At 37.9% G+C, this 22,723-nt stretch overlaps 1 pseudogene; it reads left to right on the top strand.

Moving 5' to 3' along the window:
* Nucleotides 1-8,778: 8,778 nt before the first annotated feature.
* On the top strand, nt 8,779-9,486 carry LOC116577963 (annotated as a pseudogene).
* Nucleotides 9,487-22,723: the final 13,237 nt, after the last annotated feature.

The following is a 22,723-nucleotide window of genomic DNA, read 5'->3' as shown; positions in this document are numbered from 1 at the left end:
ATCATGATTAACACCAAGGAAATAGAAACAATCATCAGAAATTATCAATAGTTATATGCCAATAAGTTAAGCAATCTAGATGACATGGATGAATTCCTGGAAACCTCTAAACTTCCAAAACTGAATCAGGAAGAAATTGACAACCTGACTAGACCAATATCTAGTAACAAGTCTGAAGGAGTAATCAAAAACCTCCCAAAAAACAAGAGCACTGGACCTGACAGGTTCCCTGGGGAATCCTAACAAACTTTCAAAGAAGAAATAATACCCATTCTCCTGAAGCTGTTTCAAAAAATTGAAGCAGAAGGAAAACTTGCAGACTCTTTTTATGAAGCCAGCATTACCTCGATCCCCAAACCAGACAAAGACCCCATGAAAAAGGAGAATTTCAGACCAAAGTCCCTGATGAACGTGGATGCCAAATTCTCAACAAGATCCTCAATAATAGGATCCAACAGTACATTAAAAAGATTATCCACATGACCAGGTGGGATTTATCCATGGGTTACAAGGGTGGTTCAACATTCGCAAATCAATCAATGGGATAGAACAAATCAATGAAAGAAGAACCACATGGTCATCTCAATTGATGTAGAAAAAACATTTGACATGATAAACTTTGGAAAATTATCTACTGATTCTTAATCACTGTCACCCTAACTCAGATTAGTCAATCAAACAAAACAGTCATTTACAAATAAAGGACAGCAAAAAACACATGACATTTATGATCAGAATGTCTGTGTTTGAATATAGGCTTTGCCATTTTTTGGTGTGGCTCTTCAGTAACAGTGATGATAATAATAATACCTACTTTTGGGGATCACTGTAAAAATTGAAACTGTGTATAAAAAATATTTATCAACCTATCTCATGACATGAAAACCTGTAGAAAGGTATTAGGACATGACTAATTTGAGAGGAATAAAGAAAGGTGGGCTTGACAGGAGGTGGAAGTGATACCAATGGAGGGTGAGAAGCAGTAGAAAAAAGGTTCTCAGGAAGCAAAGAGGAGAAATAGACATTAAAAGGCAGAAATGCATGGAAGGGATGATGAAGACAAATCACAGACTTTCTATATATTTCTTGGTCTTTCTCACTTTTGACAACACAAGTTAATAGAGAAAGAGAATCAGTTGTTAGAAATAAAGGAATTGAGGGACACTTGGGTAGCTGATAAGATGATAAGCATCAGACTCTGAATACCTTGTCAAAATAATAAAGTTAATACAACAATTGTGGTAGAGGCATTCAATGAGAAAAGACTAGAAAATTTCATATTCAGCACTGAAATAGCAATGCATTGATCTAGGAGGAATTAAAAAGGGATCCTTGTCTGTCTTACACTATTTACAAAAATTAACACCAGTTGAATTAAAACACTGATTGTTTTCTGGCAATAGTGCAAGAAAACCTAGATAGTTCATGTGCAATGTTAGACACCTAGAGTATCTAGAAATTCAGAATTTATTAAATGAAATTAAAACCATCTGTATGCAAAAAAAAGATATACCAAAAAAGACAGATATGATGTATCTGGAAAAAAATGAAAAAGGAAATAGCAGGCCATGAGTTCATTTGAGTAATAAACAAAAAGTTTTTACAAACTTCAGGAAAAAAAGCAAAACACAGAGTCTAAAAATGGGCAAAGATATGAATACACAATATACCAAGTTCAAATCCAAATAACTAACACCCTTGGGAATAAGAAAAATGACTAATTACTAGGGAAATAGAAATCAATATAATGATTTAACCAGAGAGAAAGTTTAATGCCACAGATTTCATGTTGATATGAACATGAGGTGAAAGGGTAGGCTTAGATTGCTGGCTGAAACGTAATGTGATTAACCAAGTTTAGGCTCTATTCTAAAAAGCCTCAGTATTATTAATCTGTAAAATGAGAATATGAAATATCTACTAAGAAAAGATACCTACTCCTTTCCTAGAAAGCTATTCTGTAGAAACAAATGTACCAATTTGTAAGAACTTATATATAAAGATAACTTTTTTTAAAAAGATTTTATTTTTATTTATTTATTTGACAGAGAGAGAGAGAGCATAAGTACGCAGAGCTGCAGGCAGAAGGAGAGGGAGAGAAGCAGGCTCTCTACTTACCGGGGAGCCCAAAGTGGGGCTTGATCCCAGGACCCTGGGATCATGACCTGAGCCCAAGGCAGCTGTTTAACCAACTGAGCCACCCAGGAGCCTCTAAAGATAATTTTTATAGAGTTGTTCAAGGTAATGAAAATCAGAAAGAAAAACAGGAACAAAGAAACCCAACTCTGTATACGTGTGAATGAGGATATACACTGACTGACTATATAGCTTTACGTAATCCATAAATGGAGAAAAATACATATGAACACACACTGAGTTTTTAGTATTGACTTACCTAAGGGAGAGGGGGAGAGAGTGTCGTAATCAGGAAAAGGAAAGGGAGGAATAATAAAAGATGTCTTTGCTAAAACAACATGTGCCATTCCACTTACAAGGAAAAAAAATACAGTAAAATATACCCCTCTGTATAGCAGTGGGAATTAAGGTTTTTTTGTTTTATTTTGTTTTGTTTGTATCTCTTTTGGGTCAAGTGGAAGGATAAGAGATCAGTATTTAGAGAATTCCTATTTGTGATGTGATAATGAGCTAAAAATCAAATTAATGAAGCCACATCATAGATTATTTCATAAAAGAAATTCAACTGCAAACACAAGCAGTGAGCTAGAATTTTTTTTCAAAGCTCATTAAAAATAAGTCCAACTATATTGAATAAAATAAATGAAATAATGTTTTTGGAAATTAAGTTAGCCATTTATATCTCCAAATAATGGAGCCTTTCCTTTATTTGAAATAGGATGAAAACCAGGAAACTTTCTAGTCAATAATTAGCCAATTGATAGTGAACTAGAAATCTGTTCCTTTAAATTAGGCTATAATAAGTCTTAAAAGAAAACTGGAAATTTTAAGTAAAATTTCTTTTAAAGTTAAACTGTATTTTGTGGGTTTTGTTTGTTTGTTTTGTTTTGTTTTATTTAAATCTTGGTAGTTCACTTCAGTTTAAACTGCTGGAAGCAGATCCTTTTTTTTTTTTTTTTAATTTTTTTTTTTATAAACATGTATTTTTATCCCCAGGGGTACAGGTCTGTGAATTGCCAGGTTTACACACTTCACAACACTCACCAAAGCATATACCCTCCCCAATTTCCATAACCCCAGCCCCCATTCTCCCAACCCCCCTCCCCCCAGCAACCCTCAGTTTGTTTTGTAAGATTAAGAGTCACTTATGGTTTGTCTCCCTCCCAATCCCATCTTGTTTCATTGATTCTTCTCCTACCCACTTAAGCCCCCATGTTGCATCACCACTTCCTCATATCAGGGAGATCATATGATAGTTGACTTTCTCTGCTTGACTTATTTCGCTAAGCATGATACGCTCTAGTTCCATCCATGTTGTCGCAAATGGCAAGATTTCATTTCTTTTGATGGCTGCATAGTATTCCATTGTGTATATATACCACATCTTCTTGATCCATTCATCTGTTGATGGACATCTAGGTTCTTTCCATAGTTTGGCTATTGTGGACATTGCTGCTATAAACATTAGGGTGCACGTGCCCCTTTGGATCACTATGTTTGTATCTTTAGGGTAAATACCCAGTAGTGCAATTGCTGGGTCATAGGGCAGTTCTATTTTCAACATTTTGAGGAACCTCCATGCTGTTTTCCAGAGTGGCTGCACCAGCTTGCATTCCCACCAACAATGTAGGAGGGTTCCCCTTTCTCCGCATCCTCACCAGCATCTGTCATTTCCTGACTTGTTGATTTTAGCCATTCTGACTGGTGTAAGGTGATATCTCATTGTGGTTTTGATTTGTATTTCCCTGATGCCGAGTGATATGGAGCACTTTTTCATGTGTCTGTTGGCCATCTGGATGTCTTCTTTGCAGAAATGTCTGTTCATGTCCTCTGCCCATTTCTTGATTGGATTATTTGTTCTTTGGGTGTTGAGTTTGCTAAGTTCTTTATAGATTTTGGACACTAGTCCTTTATCTGATATGTCATTTGCAAATATCTTCTCCCATTCTGTCAGTTGTCTTTTGATTTTGTTCACTGTTTCCTTTGCTGTGCAAAAGCTTTTGATCTTGATGAAATCCCAATAGTTCATTTTTGCCCTTGCTTCCCTTGCCTTTGGCGTTGTTCCTAGGAAGATGTTGCTGCGGCTGAGGTCGAAGAGGTTGCTGCCTGTGTTCTCCTCAAGGATTTTGATGGATTCCTTTCGCACATTGAGGTCCTTCATCCATTTTGAGTCTATTTTCGTGTGTGGTGTAAGGAAATGGTCCAATTTCATTTTTCTGCATGTGGCTGTCCAATTTTCCCAACACCATTTATTGAAGAGGCTGTCTTTTTTCCACTGGACATTCTTTCCTGCTTTGTCGAAGATTAGTTGACCATAGAGTTGAGGGTCTGTTTCTGGGCTTTCTATTCTGTCCCATTGTTCTATGTGTCTGTTTTTCTTTTTTTTTTTTAAGATTTTATTTATTTATTTGACAGACAGAGATCACAAGTAGGCAGAGAGGCAGGCAGAGAGAGAGGAGGAAGCAGTCTCCCCGCTGAACAGAGAGTCTGATGTGGGCTCAATCCCAGGACCCTGGGATCATGACCTGAGCCAAAGGCAGAGGCTTTAACCCACTGAGCCACCCAGTGCCCCAAAGCAGATCCTTTTTATGTCCATGTTTAAGGAAGTGCTGAAGGTCAGATCATTCAAAGCCAACCCCATCAGGCATCCTACCAAGATAATCTCTAAGGAGGTCAGAGGTGGGATTGAGAAGTGGCAGATTTTTCCAGTCCAGTTCAAGGAATTTCTCATTGTCCTCATAAGGGACCTCTTTTCAATGGAAAGATAAATGGTTGCCAAGAGAAGACAATGGAAATCCCTCCATTTTATGTAGATTTATTTTTTCATGAGGTAAAAGTAACAAAACATTTATACTCTTAATAGAGGTTATAGTATTTTGCTGGAGGCAAATTAATTATTTGGGGTTTACTAGTGCTCAACTAAATTGTGCCTTAATTCATAAACTGAAGTCTTAAGGTCCAGAGTGACTTATTGGACTTGGAGTCAGGGCCAGTAACAATGTACTAAAGGTTAAATAAAACCATTAAAGTGGGGATACTAATTCAGCAGGGATGGTGTCCCTTTAAGAAGAGGAGAGATACCTATGCGTGTAAGCATTTGGAGAGAAGGTGGCCATGTGCAAACCAGCAAGAGAGCTCCCACTAGAAACTAAATGTTGCTGGCATCTTGATCTTGAACTTGCACTCATCAGAATTGTGAGAAAATAAACTTCTCTTGTTTAAGCTGCCCAATCTATGGTATTTTGTTATGGCAACCTGAGCAGACGAAAACAACTAACTAGTAAAACAATGCAACTGTGTGTTTTCAATTTCATCTGTGGTTGCTTTGTTTCTTTTGATCTCTGACAAAGGTGATGAATATTCATTTTGAGTCAACAGTTTCATTATAATCATATTTTTTTTTTACTTAACAAGAGTGCACTTAGAATTAAATTCATAGTGTATGAAAGCACCCAGAATTTTATATTTCAATTTATGTTCACATATTTAGTAAGTATTTGGGAAGTAAGGATTTGGCATTTTCTGTTTTTTATACTTCAAAATCATATTTTTTATAATTTTTCCAATGTGGAATTTGAGGTGATGGTGGACAAAGCTTACCTGATACAAAGTTCAGCTCCTTCTTTATGCTTAAAGATATTTAAGAGTGAGTGTCTGGGCTTCAGTATTTCAGACTTAGAAGTAGAGTTTATTGAATGTCAACGGCAAGATTTCTATTATACAAATGAAAGCACTGATTGACTAAAGGGAATTTAAATGACTTACCCTCAATGATAAATTTTGTCAATAGTGAGAAAGAGAAAAAATTGTGGACATAGTGGCAGTGAAAATTGAAACACAGACCACAATTTAAAAGTATATCCTGAATCACAAAATAGAGAGAAGGTGCCAGAGAAATCATGTTTATCACCAATTATCTAAATTCATTCTTTTAACACCAGTTTACTTAGATCTATGTGATATAGATAAGACTACCCACAAGCTGATCAGCAGTGATTCTACATGGGCTCACAAATCCTAAAGACAGAGACCTCCAAGAGTTCCAGCAACGCTTGCATTGACACCATCTGACCAATGCTTCCCAAGGTCATCCCTTGACTCCAGCATCCAAAACTCCAGTTCTCTTTTCCTGACTTCATTCTCTTTCTTTTGTGATACCCTACAAATTCCCATGGTGTGTGGACAATTTTCCTGCATCAAGTCATAACTTTTGACCACAAGAGTGTAGCTGGTGGTTTTTGGTTGATGGCAATTAAATTTCATCAAGCCAATAGTAAGAAATCATAGAATTCTTTGGATTCTATTTCAGAAAGACTCCCACTTCCCCCCTTTCATTTTATCCTAGAAAAAGTCCATTCCATTTTTCAAATTGGATTTCTGGTTCAAAGAAATCCTCTTTCCACTTAGGCCTTTATTTATTTCCCATTTTGAAGATTACAATGGGAAAACATCTGAAAGAATATCAGTTTTTGAATTCAGCAACAAAGGCAAAATTGTATAGAATCAAAACATCCTAGAAAAGCTATCTTAAATTCTTGACTAAAAATAATATGCATTGTTTGGTATAGGCACATTTATTTAATACAATAAATTCATATCTGATATAACTATGTATCATAATATAATGAACAAAATTACACATTGAAAATATTGATAATATTCATGTTAAGGTTAGACAGGGGAATTTAAATTATTATTGTTAATTCCTTTTCTATCTGTTTTTCATAAGCTTCCAAAGATGAATTCTTATTAAATAAAATTCACAAATGATATAACTACATTGTAACACTGACAATCCAGAGCCTACTGATATATTTCAATATATGTGTTTCATTTGAAATAATAACAGTTCTCAGACAATATACACTAATTTTATTGAAAGGTCATGCTAAGAGAAAAGGTGGAAGATCTCTAAAAGCTACAATTCTGGATGAGTCCAGTCACTACTAGCAAGTAACCAACTAACTCGCTTTTAAGAACTCCAAATATGTATTTTCAAATTATCTTGAAATCACATAAAATTAGAAATGATTAAAACAAAATTGCATAATAAAAATTAGAATTGCTTAAAATAAAGTGCATATTAATTACATATGTGGAAACATCAGATTTTTCCAAAATTAAATATCAGAAGAGAACTTTAGTATATACTTTAGAGAACTTTAATATATTATCCAATAAAAATATTAATATATATAATAGAATACCATCTGATGCTTGATTCTGAAAACAGTTTTTGAATTTGCCTATTTCAGATATTTGCAGTATCATCTTGGGCAAGTCACTTGAACTCTCAGAGATGGTGTTTTATCAGATTAAGAGATGCTCTGTCTGCCTATCAGGTTTATTGTAGAGTTCAACAGGAATGATGTAGACATAGAAGGCCTTATAAGCTATATAAAGAACCTACGTATATACTCAGGGAAAATGAGAGGTTCTAAAATCACATAGCAAAATAAGTGATATATTTTTAAGAGTGAAAATATCCCATGATAGAATTGTCTTTTTCATGAGAATAATTTTTTTGGTCATATGGTCACTATAATGTCAGATTACATATTGCTTAGCAAAATGTAACGAAAACCACATTTCTTCCACAGGGAAGCTTAATGACCTTAATATAATCACTTAGCTTCTCTGAGCCTTAGTTTTCTCACTTGCAAGTTTGAGATGAAGAAAAGAGCACAAAATTGCAATCAGATGAGGTTACTGGTCATAGTGACTGAAATGGCATAACAGTGCCTGATCCCTTCTACTTTGTCTTCAACTGGCTGGTTTATCAGTATTTCCCTATTCAGTTTCTGTGCCTTCCTTCCCTCTTCTCCCTATGAATCACCTCCCCCTACTCTCCACATTAAGGCTAGAACACAAAACAAAACAAAACAAAAATCAAGTTACTTCTCTGGACTCTAGACAAATTCTCATCACTCAATAGAGTTCAGTCTGGGCAAACTTATATTCCCATATAAGAGGTTCTGTTCTACCTAATAAAGAATCAGCAACAGCTTTTCCTTGCTATGTAAGCAAATTAAAGGTAGAAAAACAGGACATAAAGAGATGGCTTAACTTTAAAAATATATAACCTTTCTTAAACAAATAAATAAATAAAATCTTAAAAAGTAAAAAAAAAAAAATATATATATATAACCTTCCCTAAATTTTTAATACATGCCTTCTCACCAATTGTTTTTATTTGCTACTGGTCAGATTACAAGATGCTACAACTATAGGCACGGGAGCCAGCAGGTGGGCGAGGGAATAGCGTCTTCAGCAGAATCTGTTGCAGCCGCGTTTGCCTGAAGCTCAGAGGCCAACCGAGGGACCTATCTCCGGACTGGCGGACGTGGGCTCTCGCCTTGGGCTCAGAGCCACCTTGGGAGAGGCTGGGGGCTTACAGCGCTCGGCTTCTCTGCCAGCTCACGGCCACGCTGGCTTAGGCGGCCTCGACGCGCAGGGGGCTGGAGGTAGGGGAGCTGCTCTCAACCGTGGGTCCCCGCGCGGCTCTCAGCCCTGGCCGCTGCGGTCCCGCCCAGAGCTGCATCTCAGATCCCCTGCCTCCCTCCGGGCTACTCTGAGCAAGGGTGCTCCTGAGCTCCAAACTCAGGCTGCCAGGGCAAGTGTCTTCATAAACCCAGAGGATGGATGTCCAGGAAGCTTGAAGTCAGTTGTTGCATCAAATACTTCATATTTGGCTTCAGTGTCATATTTTGGTTCTTGGGAATAGCATTTCTTGGAATTGGACTGTAGGCATGGAATGAAAAAGGAGTTCTGTCTAATATCTCTTCCACCACTGATCTCGGAGGCTTTGACCCAGTCTGGCTCTTCCTCCTGGTGGGAGGAATGATGTTCATTTTGGGATTCGCAGGGTGCATTGGAGCAATAAGGGAAAACACTTTCCTGTTGAAGTTCTGGCAGTGCTGTGGGGCTTTTGGAGCTGATGATTGGAACCTAAATATTTGCTTCAATTGCACAGATTCCCACACAAGTTCAGAGCAAAGCAGCATGCCATTCTCCAGCTGCACCAAAGACCCCGCAGAAGATGTTATCAACACTCAGTGTGGCTATGATGCCAGGCAAAAACCAGAAGTTGACCAGCAGATTGTAATCTACACGAAAGGCTGTGTGCTCCAGTTTGAGAAGTGGTTGCAGGACAGTTTAAACATGGTGGCTGGTATTTTCATAGAAATTGCATTGCTACAGATTTTTGGGATCTGCCTGGCTCAGAATTTGGTTAGCAATATCCAAGCTGTCAGGGCCAGCTGGTAGAGCCCTGCCTCACTGCTGTATGACACTGGACGGACCCAGCCTTCCTGACCCTCCGGCATGCCCAGCCACATCCACGCTGCAATCCCACAGGATGGAACTGCCGAGAACTTGGATTTGGGCAGGTACAACTGGGAAATGCTTCTCACTGATGAAATTAAAAAGACAACCAGTATGAAAGTCATTGTACCATGCATCTCTGCTGTATCCATGAATTTACAGATGGTTGGGATGGTTGGATACTTACCAAAAAAGAAAAAAATGGAGGGTGAGGGACCCAGCTATACTTGAATTTGTGGAGCACACAGTCTTGTTCATTCCTTCAGTGATCAGAGAGCTGGAACAGGCAGTTTTTGCCCTTCATCAGACCTGGAAGGGACTTTCTGGCCCATGGCCTAAAGAAGTACATCTTTTCTAACACTCAACCCTTAACCTGGGAGGGCTGTGGGTGTTTTTGTTTTGGTTTGGTTTTTTTTTTTGTTTGTTTGTTTGTTTGTTTTGGTTTTTCAGGGTTTTTTTTCAGTTTGTTTGTTTTGTTTTGTTGGCATTCCAAAAACTATCATCCCAAGAAGAAAACAGCTTGTCTTTGGTTCAGATGTTGTGATCACATTCAACAAGTCAGGTGGGTGGGCACGCCTGGTCCCTCCTGGAGTGTCTCTTTTAAGGGGACTTGTGTGTTTCATGTGTATGGAGTAAGGGCTTTGGAACACTTAATGATACTGAATTTTAACAGGACAGATTGTTGTTGTCAGTAGGTCTCAGCTGTATTTTCCATGAAATTCAAGGAAAAAATGAGGTTAATGGAGAGGCATTAACTAATACCCTTCACTCCAGCCCACCAAATTAGTTCTTGGGTTCTTTGGAAACTGTAATATTCTGGGTTTTGTTCTGCCTTTTTCGTATGTTTTTGTTTTTGTCTCCCAAAAGTGGGAACTAGAATATAGTTTCTCTTAAAGCATTTTCTTACTCAGCTCAAATATTAATTTTTTTGGTGTACTCTCCCTGCATGATCTGTGAATCTGACTCTACCAGCTCCTTTTCCTGCCGTCTTTCCTACAAACATTTATAAATGTTATTTGGTCAGCATTTATTTCATAAGTTCACCACCCTGAGTGGTGTGGTATGTCCTCCGTGGCCAGGGAGGGTCCCGCTGGCTGGGCTATTGCAAGTGTTTCCATGGACTCCATGATCCCTTTGCCCTATCAGTCTTCAGGGCCCTGTCTGCAGCCCCTCCCCCCTTCTCTTTGAATGGAATAGCACCTAATTCTAAAACAGTGTTGACACAATCAGAAATATCCTAATTTTTTTGTTGTTCTTATTCTGGTTTCAGTTTGCTTTTATTAAAATAAAGAGTGCATGGCCAGAGCTCTTTCTGTTCTCATAGTTCAGACTAACCATCAGGATGGTAACAAAGCACAAATACTTTGGGAGGCAGTTCATTGATGGGACAAGTGTTCTGTGACCCAAAGTGGGAAACCACTTTCAGGTGCTGCCACTCACCTGTCCCCATGAGCCTGGGGAGGGATGAATTTTGCCCTCTGATTTGAACCCAGCTAGTTTCTGCCAGGAGGTCCCTCTTCTGGGGAGCAGATCATAGCCTGTGGAATGCTGGGAAAACCACAGGTGTCTTTTGCAGTGATGACCCACTTGCCAACACAAAACTAGGCATCCAGCGAGCAGACTTTATGGAAACTTAGCAAGGTTTTCTGTTTTAGCTCTATGTTGCATCATGGCAGCTGATGAATGTGTTAATCTGCTCAGAGGAAGGACAAAGATTCTTTGAAAACTGTCTTTGGAGTGTGGGTGTGTGTATGACTGCATGTGTGTTTTTGTGTCTCTGTACAGTTGGAGATGTTCATTCCATATCCCGGCTATAAGATAATTCCGTATCATCTCTGCCCACATGCAGTTGTCATTCTGTAGTGTCATTACAACCTGGAGAAGACTTGAGCCCTGTGGTTGGCACTCTTGTCTCTTTTTATTACCTCATTCTCCAGTGAACTCCATCTGACCAGTTGATTCAGAATCAGGCAAGATGCCCTCCCTTTGGCATATCCAGTGAAAGGCTAATCAGCAAGTCCAAGTAAGTTCTAAATTTTAATTAATTACCTTTTATTTTTTTATACTTGAGAGTGGTTGTAATTAAAGCTGTCATGAATAAATTGGTTCTTCTTAATAAAATAAAAAGATGCTACAACTATATATTTTCACACCCCCTGTGAAAATTTTCACATTTTTATTAAAATGAGATGTCCTTTCTACTAAATGTGATATTGACTTTTGAAAGTCAACCAAAAGTGATAAACCAAGGTTAGCAAGCATTATGTTGTTCCCTTACCTGAGATCAAATGACTCTTGCACTGCCATGCTTTACACAGAAATCTGATATGTTCTTATCACACATGACAAAATAACTTTTAATACATCTCAACATTTAGTATGAAATTACAAACTCAAGAGACATTCTTTTTAGTTTTTTTTAACTTATGGCTAGTATGAATTACTTTGGCATCTTCTTTAATAAATTGTAATAAAACAGACTAAAACCTGTTTTAATAACTTGTCTGTTCTAACAGACAGGAAAACATACCCAATTAAAAAGAGTTAAGAAGCATAAGCACTGAGTTGACAAAAATAAAACCAGAGAATATTTAATTATGTGATGAGTTCAGATTATGTAGACAATATTGAAAATTATGAGAATGAAATCCCAAAATATTTTCCCCTTTTGGTGGAAGAATTTTTAAGTTGTGAATTAATGAGATTGTGCTTTTAGTTTTCTACTTCATATTGCCTTATTTTAAACATCCATAAATCATGCCTAATTTTTTTAGCTAAACATGAATGAAATGACAAAAGCTTTTAATAATTCATAAAGCAATAAAAGAAACAACTAAAATTATATTCTTCCAGCAAAGACAGAAACTGTAATTTTTTTTGATACCCACATTTTCATAGTAATTATAAAACAAAACATATCTCTACTTCACATGGATTATTTGGCATCAAGTATTTTAGAGAGGCTGATTCTGTACAGACATGTAGAGCTATAGTTCAGATTTATACTCAGAAAAATCTAGCAGTACCGAATGTTTTAACTGAAAAGAGTGGCTGAGTTTAAGTAATTTTGGTTTATTTATATTAATATTTATAAGTACAGTGAAGATTTCCTTAGGATTCATTTACTCCTTAGTATCAAATGAAACTCTAAGGATATTTGTATGATCAGTACTTGTGAATTTAACAACAGGCTATGTCATGTTTAGCCCCAGACCTAGAGGAAAGCAATTAAGAAGGTATACAAAGCTTGACATGTCACAGTTCTAACCCACGTTTTTGTGTCAATGGCTCCCTAATTCTAAGTGAATTAAGTCCTAATTTGCAGTCTACATTGAAAATTATCCACTTTGGGAACTGTTATGGACTGAAATGTCTGCCTTCAAAATCCCTATGTTGAAGCCCTAAGCCCATGTGACTGTATTTAGAAATAAAGCCTTAAAGGAGGTAATTGAGGTTAAATGGTATTATAAGGTTGGGGCCTGAATACTATAGGGCAAGTACCCTTATAAGAAGAGATAGAACCACCAAAGCTTTCTCCCTCTCCACATGTGCATGAGGACACAGCAGGGAGGTGGGCATCAACAAACCAGGAAGAGAGGTCTCACTAGAAACCAACCCTAATGGTGACCTTGATCTTGGATTTCTAGAGTCTAGAACTGTTAAAAAATAAGTGCTTGTTTAAGTCTCTCCATCTGTGGTATTTTGTTATGGCAGCCCAAACCAACTAATACAGGCTTCTTGTCTGCCTTTTCAGTCTTACCTCCTCCTTCTCCTATTGGAACTGCATCCTATCTTTTTCTTACTTATGTCCCACATTTACCTGCTAGAATTCTACCTAAATGTTGAAGCCTGTGTCAAATCCACCTTGAAAGTAGATTTCATTCTTCTTTCTCATATGTTCCTCTCCCCCCAATAACATAGAATCTCTACTGCTTGGAGTCCCATTAACATTTTGCATATTTCCAGGGTATACATGATATACTGTCTTATATTTTATCTGTTTGGTCATCTGTCTCACCTCTTCTATTGGATTCATGAGACCATATATCAATTAGTTAACTCTTTTTGAGTGTCTACTGTGTGCCAATATATGGTTACCACTTACTAGGTACTTTTTATTGAATTCATTAGAATGAAAAGAATAACAACAATAATAATAATAGACAACAGAAAAAGGCAACTTTCAACTCAATATATGTTGTGTCTCACAATCACAGGTATTAGAAAGTAAGGAACAATCAGTGTCCCACCAACACTGTACTTTTCCCAACAACATGTTGAAGACAGAAGTCTTTTATAAGGAAGGATAGGATCAAATTACTACCTCATTTCCTTTCAGTTACTCTATACCGGGCCTTGAACAAAGATATATTAAGTAGTTTTTGTTCTATTTGAGTTGGTTGTGTATCAGGCTAGGTAGCTAGTATAATCCCTGTGTAGTTATCAACAAATGACAAGATATGTAACTAAACAAAGGTAAGCAACACAAACTAATTTATATCTCACTATACTGTACTGCTTCCTTTATGATGGAATCCTTTATGTGGAACTCCTTTGAGCTCACTATTGAATTTATGGGGCTAAGAATTATTTATTTCATTTAGAAAGAAGCAGCTACATAAAATTTTGCCCCAGACTCTTGAACTTAAAATAGTCCCCAGGACAGAACATTTTCTTTATATTTTTCTTCTCACTCCAGCTGCCTAAAAATCTTTTTACTCCCTTGCTATCATTTTATGAATTATTCCGTATCTGGCCTTAACATAGGATTTCATGAGACAATAGAGATATCTCTATCTCTGTAGATACACCTATATTCTCTTTTTTAAAGATTTTATTTATTTATTTGACAGACAGAGATCACAAGTAGGCAGAGAGGCAGGCAGATAGAGAGCAGGAAGCAGGCTTCCTGCTGAGCAGACACCCCAATGTGGGACTGGATCCCAAGACCCCAGGATCAAGACCTGAACCAAAGGCAGAGGCTTTAAAGCACTGAGCTATTCAGGTGCCTTGTGATACACCTATTCTAATGGAGATTTTGGGATGCAAACTAAAACATAATTAGTCTGAAAAGTATTGACCTGGAGATAATTTTTATGATATTTATTTTAAAAATTAAGTTGAAACCTAACATGCATTTCAGGTACCCTACTTGACACATCACTTTAAGTTAATAACTAGTTATTCTTATCTTTTAAAACAGATGCAAAAGAAAAAAAAACTTTGCAACATATTATGGAGCTGCTTTTTCCCCCCAGGATGAGGTTTACATCTCTATTTACTTTTTAAAAGATTTATGTATTTATTTGAGAGAGAGAGAGAGAAAGAGATTGTGTGGGGTGGGGAGAGAGGGAAGGAGAGAAGCTGACTCGCCACTGAGAGTAGAGCTCGATGCAGGCCTTGATCTCACAACCCTGAGATCATGATCTAAGCTGAAATCAAGTCACCCCAAGGTTTGCATCTTTAATAGAAAATATATATTGAGGGACACCTGGGTGGCTCAGTTACTTAAGTATCTGCCATTTTGCTTGGGTCATTGACCTCAGGATCCTGGGGTGGAGATCCTAAGATGGAACCCCGCATTGGGCTTCCTGCTCTGAGGAGAGTCTGCCCTCTCCCTCTGCCCCTCCCACTGCTTGTGTTCTCTCTTTCTCAAATAAATAAATAAAATCTTAAAAAGAATAAAATATATTTTGACAATTCTCTATTTCAAAATATATGTCAAATCAAATCATGTTTTATCCCAATTAACCTAGAGCCTGAGAATTCTCAGATTATGATAGTAAAACATTCATATTTATGCACTCCCTCCTTTGAAAGATTATATATCAGTGCCCTTTGCAATGTAACTTGTCTGCCTTGTATAAAAGTATTATACTTCTATACCTAATTGATTTTAGGCTTGGCCATGTTACTTGATTTAGCCAATGAAATAGGAATAAAAGCAAAAATATATCAGTTCTGTGTGGAAGCTTTAATAGTCATTGCATATATTGGTCAGTTTCTTATTTCAGCCCTTGCCATGAAACAGCATATATTCAGAGACTTTCTCCTTTAGAGAGAAATGAGAGAATTTCTCTTTAGAGAACTCTCTTTAGAGAGAATTTCTCTTTAGGGAAAAAAGAAATTCTCTTTAGAGAGAATGAGAAAACATGAGAAGCACACCATAGCCCTAAATCAGAACACCTGAGTCTGACACGGCCTGAAGTTGAACTATAACACACCTGAAGACTGTTTTGTAAGGGAGATAGAAGATTGCTACTATAAACCACTGCAATTTGGGATTATTTGATGAAACAAAGAATTTAGATATTATAAGGGCCTTCTCAAATATCTACCAAAGACAATCTTTACTATCTAAGACCTGGCAAATAATTGACTGGGATTCAAAAGACATCAAAGTCTAGCTTCTATTGGTAAGTTTATCTGAAAATCCAACAACTTGTGTTTTTAGGCCTGTAGACTTTAAACTTTTCCCTGGAGACCTCTACTTCTTTGTAGATGGAATAGACATACTTCTATCTATTTTTCCCCACTGAGTACAACTGAAAGCCTGGGCATTCTATATAAAATAAAAATAAGAGGACTCTAAAAGTTGTAGAGAAGGAAATAGATTGTTCAGGGACCTCAGAAGATAACCATCAACAGTGTTTAGTAGTCTAGGTTTTCTTTTGGTCTCATATATCCTAGACTTGAAGCTTAAGAAATGGGCAACAAGGAAGTATAATGCAGCACAGGCAAAAAATTCACAATTAAAGCCTGTTTTCTCTATTCAAAGGTGCAGCCTCTCAAGGCAGAACTTTTAAATAATAGCTGCTTTACTCCAGGGAAACACCACAGAAAAACTGTGGCCCCACTTGAACCACACCAGCAAATGCTAAGTGGGGAACTTAGACTTCTCTACCTGCAAGGCTGTTATGGCAACTAAACATGTCACTGGAATGTCAAACAGGGGAATGGAAGTTTTACCCCCACTGGATGATAACAAAGAGGACACCTTGCCCTCTCTCCACTACAATACTGTCAAAGGAGACCTAGGGGAGAGTCAAAAAATTTACCATTATGAGGTTGTAATGAGGTTGAGTTCACCATAATGTCAGTGGAGCCCACAAGAAGACCACCCTGCCTAGCAGTGACAAAGAACCTCCCCTGCCCTAAATGCCACCACAAATAAAACAGTATATGCTGCTTAAAATTATAATGGAAGAAAGATATTTGGTGAAAACACTTATTAAAAGAAAGCAAAACTGGCTATACTACTATCAGATAAAATAGACTTCAGAGCAAAGAAAATTATGAGAGACAGACAGGGACATTATATAATGGTAAAAAGTCCAATCTACCACAGCAATAAGATACAGTCATCATAATTCTTTGAGCACCAAACTGGTGCTGAGCTGCAAAATGTATATATCAAATCCTGAGAGAACTGAAAGGAAGAAATGAACATGTTCACAATTATAATTGGAGACCTCAAGACCCCTTTTTCAACTACAACTAGAAATAAAATTAACAATTATTTAGAAGAGTTTAATAATACCATTTGTCAATAAGATCTAATTGGCATTTATAGAACATTCTACCTGATAATAGTAGAAAACATGTTCTTTTCAAATTCTCATGGAATAAATACCAAATATATCATTATCTTAGGCTATGAAATTTCAACAAATTATAAAACTTGAGGGAATCCTGGGTGGCTCGGTCAGTTAATCATCTGCCTTCAGCTCAGGTCATGATCCCAAGGTCCTAGGATTGAGTTCCAAATCAGGTTCCTTGCTCAGTAAGGAGCCTGCTTCTACCTCTGCCTCCCTCTGCCTGCTGCTCCCCCTGCTCATGCTCTTTCTCTTTTTCTCTCTCTCCAACAAGTAAATAAATCAATCTTTAAAAAAATTAAGACTTGACACAAATGGCAAGATTTCATTTCTTTTGATGGCTGCATAGTATTCCTTTGTGTATATATACCACTTCTTCTTGATCCATTCATCTGTGAGTATTATAGAGGGCAAGGATTGCATGGAGCACGGGGTGTGGTGCAAAAATAATGAATACTGTTATGCTGGAAATAAAAAAAAAATAAAAAATAAATTAAATATTAAAAAAAAAAAATTAAGACTTGAAATCCTACAGAGTGTGCTGACCACAATGGAATCAAACTAGAAATAAATAAGAGAAAAATAATAAGAAAACTTGAAACACTTGAAAACTAAATCACACCTTTTTAAATAATCCATGAATCAAAATTTTAAAGAAAGTTTTAAAAAGTGCCTTGAGTTAAGTGGAAATACAACAAATCAAATTTTGTGGGTTACAGATAAAGCAGTGCTAAGAGGAAAATTTGTAGCACTGAAAATATACATTAGAAAAGAAAAGGTCTAGGGGTGTCTTAATGGCTCAGTGGGTTAAAGCCTCTGCCTTTGGCTCAGGTCATGATCCCAGAGTTCTGGACTGAGCCCTGAATAATTGGGCTCTCTGCTCAGCAGGGAGCCTGCTTCCACCTCTCTCTCTGCCTGTCTCTCTGCTTAGTCTCTCTCTGTCAAATAAATTAAAAATCTTAAAAAAAAAAAAGAAAGAATATGTCTCAATACAACAATCTAAGCATCCAACTAAAAAATAATAATAATAAAAAAGAAGAGGCCGCTGGGTCTGGTTCTGTTCTGTGGCTTCTCTCGTTTTTATCAAGAATGGATGTTGTGAGGGAGGAGTCAAGATGGCGGAGAAGTAGCGGCTGAGACTGCTTCAGCTAGCCAGAGATCAGCTAGATAGCTTATCTAAAGATTGCAAACACCTGAAAATCCATCGGCAGATCGAAAAGAAGAAGAACAGCAATTCTGGAAACAGAAAAACAACCACTTTCTGAAAGGTAGGACCAGCGGAGAAGTAATCCAAAGCGACGGGAAGATAGACCCCGGGCAGAGGGGCCGGCTCCCGGCAAGCGGCGGAGCAACGGTGCACAAAATCAGGACTTTTAAAAGTCTGTTCCGCTGAGGGACATCGCTCCAGAGGCTAAACCCGGGCGAAGCCCACGCGGGGTCAGCGTGGCCTCAGGTCCCGCAGGGTCACAGAAGGATCAGGGGTGTCTGAGTGTCGCAGAGCTTGCGGGTATTGGAACGAGAAAGCCGGCTACAGAGACAGAGCCGACAGTAAGCTCACAGCTCGGTGTTACCTTGAACTGGTCGCAGGCTCGGAGAGCTCGGAGCGCGGCCGGAGGTCAGGCAGACGGGACTAACTGGGCGCTTTCTCTGAGGGCGCACTGAGGAGTGGGGCCCTGGGCTCTCGGCTCCTCCGGGCCGGAGACCAGGAGGCCGCCATTTGTATTCCCGTCCTCCGGAACTCTACGGAAAGCGCTCAGGGAACAAAAGCTCCTGAAAGCAAACCCGAGCGGATTACTCACCCCGGCCCCGGGTAAGGGCGGTGTAATTCCGCCTGAGGCAAAGACACTTGAGAATCACTACAACAGGCCCCTCCCCCCAGAAGATCAACAAGAAATCCAGCCGAGACCAAGTTCACCTACCAAGGAGTGCGGTTTCAATACCAAGGAGAGCAGCAGAATTCCAGAGGAGGAGAAAGCCAAGCACGGAACTCATGGCTTTTTCCCTGTGATTTTTTTTTTAGTCTTGCAGTTAATTTAATTTTTTTCTTTTTCATTTTTTGTTTTTTTTTTTTTTTCTTCTCGCATTCGGGTAAAATTTTTTTTTTTAACTGTTACCTTTTTCTTTTTTAACGATATTTTACTAGTTTATCTAATATATATATTTTTTCTTTTTTACATTTTTCTTAGGTGTTTTCCTTTTTTTTTTAATTCTTTTCTTTTCTTTTTTTTTTTTCTTTTTTCTTTTTTTTTCTTTCTTCCTTTTTGAACCTCTTTTTATCCCCTTTCTCCCCCCTCACGATTTTGGATCTCTTCTAATTTGGTTAAAGCATTTTTTCCTGGGGTTGTTGCCACCCTTTTAGTATTTTACTTGCCCCTTCATATACTCTTATCTGGACAAAATGACAAGACGGAAAAATTCAACACAAAAAAAAGAACAAGAGGCAGTACCGAAGGCTAGGGACCTAATCAATACAGACATTGGTAATATGTCAGATCTAGAGTTCAGAATGACAATTCTCAAGGTTCTAGCCGGGCTCGAAAAAGGCATGGAAGATATTAGAGAAACCCTCTCGAGAGATATAAAAGCCCTTTCTGGAGAAATAAAAGAACTAAAATCTAACCAAGTTGAAATCAAAAAAGCTATTAATGAAGTGCAATCAAAAATGGAGGCTCTCACTGCTAGGATAAATGAGGCAGAAGAAAGAATTAGTGATATAGAAGACCAAATGACAGAGAATAAAGAAGCTGAGCAAAAGAGGGACAAACAGCTACTGGACCACGAGGGGAGAATTCGAGAGATAAGTGACACCATAAGACGAAACAACATTAGAATAATTGGGATTCCAGAAGAAGAAGAAAGAGAGAGGGGAGCAGAAGGTATACTGGAGAGAATTATTGGGGAGAATTTCCCCAATATGGCAAAGGGAACGAGCATCAAAATTCAGGAGGTTCAGAGAACGCCCCTCAAAATCAATAAGAATAGGCCCACACCCCGTCACCTAATAGTAAAATTTACAAGTCTCAGTGACAAAGAGAAAATCCTGAAAGCAGCCCGGGAAAAGAAGTCTGTAACATACAATGGTAAAAATATTAGATTGGCAGCTGACTTATCCACAGAGACCTGGCAGGCCAGAAAGAGCTGGCATGATATTTTCAGAGCACTAAACGAGAAAAACATGCATCAGAGAATACTATATCCAGCTAGGCTATCATTGAAAATAGAAGGAGAGATTAAAAGCTTCCAGGACAAACAAAAACTGAAAGAATTTGCAAATACCAAACCAGCTCTACAGGAAATATTGAAAGGGGTCCTCTAAGCAAAGAGAGAGCCTACAAGTGGTAGATCAGAAAGGAACAGAGACCATATACAGTAACAGTCACCTTACAGGCAAGACAATGGCACTAAATTCATATCTCTCAATAGTTACCCTGAATGTGAATGGGCTAAATGCCCCTGTCAAAAGACACAGGGTATCAGAATGGATAAAAAAACAAAACCCATCTATATGTTGCCTCCAAGAAACTCATTTTAAGCCCGAAGACACCTCCAGATTTAAAGTGAGGGGGTGGAAAAGAATTTACCATGCTAATGGACATCAGAAGAAAGCAGGAGTGGCAATCCTTATATCAGATCAATTAGATTTTAAGCCAAAGACTATAATAAGAGATGAGGAAGGACACTATATCATACTCAAAGGGTCTGTCCAACAAGAAGATTTAACAATTTTAAATATCTATGCCCCCAACGTGGGAGCAGCCAACTATATAAACCAATTAATAACAAAATCAAAGAAACACATCAACAATAATACAATAATAGTAGGGGACTTTAACACTCCCCTCACTGAAATGGACAGATCATCCAAGCAAAAGATCAGCAAGGAAATAAAGGCCTTAAACGACACACTGGACCAGATGGACATCACAGATATATTCAGAATATTTCATCCCAAAGCAACAGAATACACATTCTTCTCTAGTGCACATGGAACATTCTCCAGAATAGATCACATCCTCGGTCCTAAATCAGGACTCAACCGGTATCAAAAGATTGGGATCATTCCCTGCATATTTTCAGACCACAATGCTCTAAAGCTAGAACTCAACCACAAAAGGAAGTTTGCAAAGAACCCAAATACATGGAGACTAAACAGCATCCTTCTAAAGAATGAATGGGTCAACCGGGAAATTAAAGAAGAATTGAAAAAAATCATGGAAACAAATGATAATGAAAATACAACGGTTCAAAATCTGTGGGACACAACAAAGGCAGTCCTGAGAGGAAAATATATAGCGGTACAAGCCTTTCTCAAGAAACAAGAAAGGTCTCAGGTACACAACCTAACCCTACACCTAAAGGAGCTGGAGAAAGAACAAGAAAGAAACCCTAAGCCCAGCAGGAGAAGAGAAATCATAAAGATCAGAGCAGAAATCAATGAAATAGAAACCAAAAAAACAATAGAACAAATCAACGAAACTAGGAGCTGGTTCTTTGAAAGAATTAATAAAATTGATAAACCCCTGGCCCGACTTATCAAAAAGAAAAGAGAAAGGACCCAAATAAATAAAATCATGAATGAAAGAGGAGAGATCACAACTAACACCAAAGAAATACAAACTATTATAAGAACATACTATGAGCAACTGTACGCCAATAAATTTGACAATCTGGAAGAAATGGATGCATTCCTAGAAACATATAAACTACCACAACTGAACCAGGAAGAAATAGAAAGCCTGAACAGACCCATAACCAGTAAGGAGATTGAAACAGTCATTAAAAATCTCCAAACAAAAGCCCAGGGCCAGACGGCTTCCCGGGGGAATTCTACCAAACATTTAAAGAAGAACTAATTCCTATTCTCCTGAAACTGTTCCAAAAAATAGAAATGGAAGGAAAACTTCCAAACTCATTTGATGAGGCCAGCATCACCTTGATCCTAAAACCAGACAAGGATCCCACCAAAAAAGAGAGCTATAGAGCGATATCCTTGATGAACACAGATGCGAAAATACTCAACAAAATACTAGCCAATAGGATTCAACAGTACATTAAAAAGATTATTCACCACGACCAAGTGGGATTTATTCCAGGGCTGCAAGGTTGGTTCAACATCCGCAAATCAGTCAATGTGATACAACACATCAATAAAAGAAAGAACAAGAACCATATGATACTCTCAATAGATGCTGAAAAAGCATTTGACAAAGTACAGCATCCCTTCCTGATCAAAACTCTTCAAAGTGTAGGGATAGAGGGCACATACCTCAATATCATCAAAGCCATCTATGAAAAACCCACCGCAAATATCATTCTCAATGGAGAAAAACTGAAAGCTTTTCCGCTAAGGTCAGGAACACGGCAGGGATGTCCATTATCACCACTGCTATTCAACATAGTACTAGAGGTCCTAGCCTCAGCAATCAGACAACAAAAGGAAATTAAAGGCATCCAAATCGGCAAAGAAGAAGTCAAATTATCACTCTTCGCAGATGATATGATACTATATGTGGAAAACCCAAAAGACTCCACTCCAAAACTGCTAGAACTTATACAGGAATTCAGTAAAGTGTCAGGATATAAAATCAATGCACAGAAATCAGTTGCATTTCTCTACACCAACAGCAAGACAGAAGAAAGAGAAATTAAGGAGTCAATCCCATTTACAA

This window comes from Mustela erminea, chromosome 18, assembly GCF_009829155.1.
Source record: "Mustela erminea isolate mMusErm1 chromosome 18, mMusErm1.Pri, whole genome shotgun sequence".
Classification (NCBI taxonomy): Eukaryota; Metazoa; Chordata; class Mammalia; order Carnivora; family Mustelidae; genus Mustela; species Mustela erminea.
This window is presented reverse-complemented; position numbering and strand designations above follow the sequence as displayed.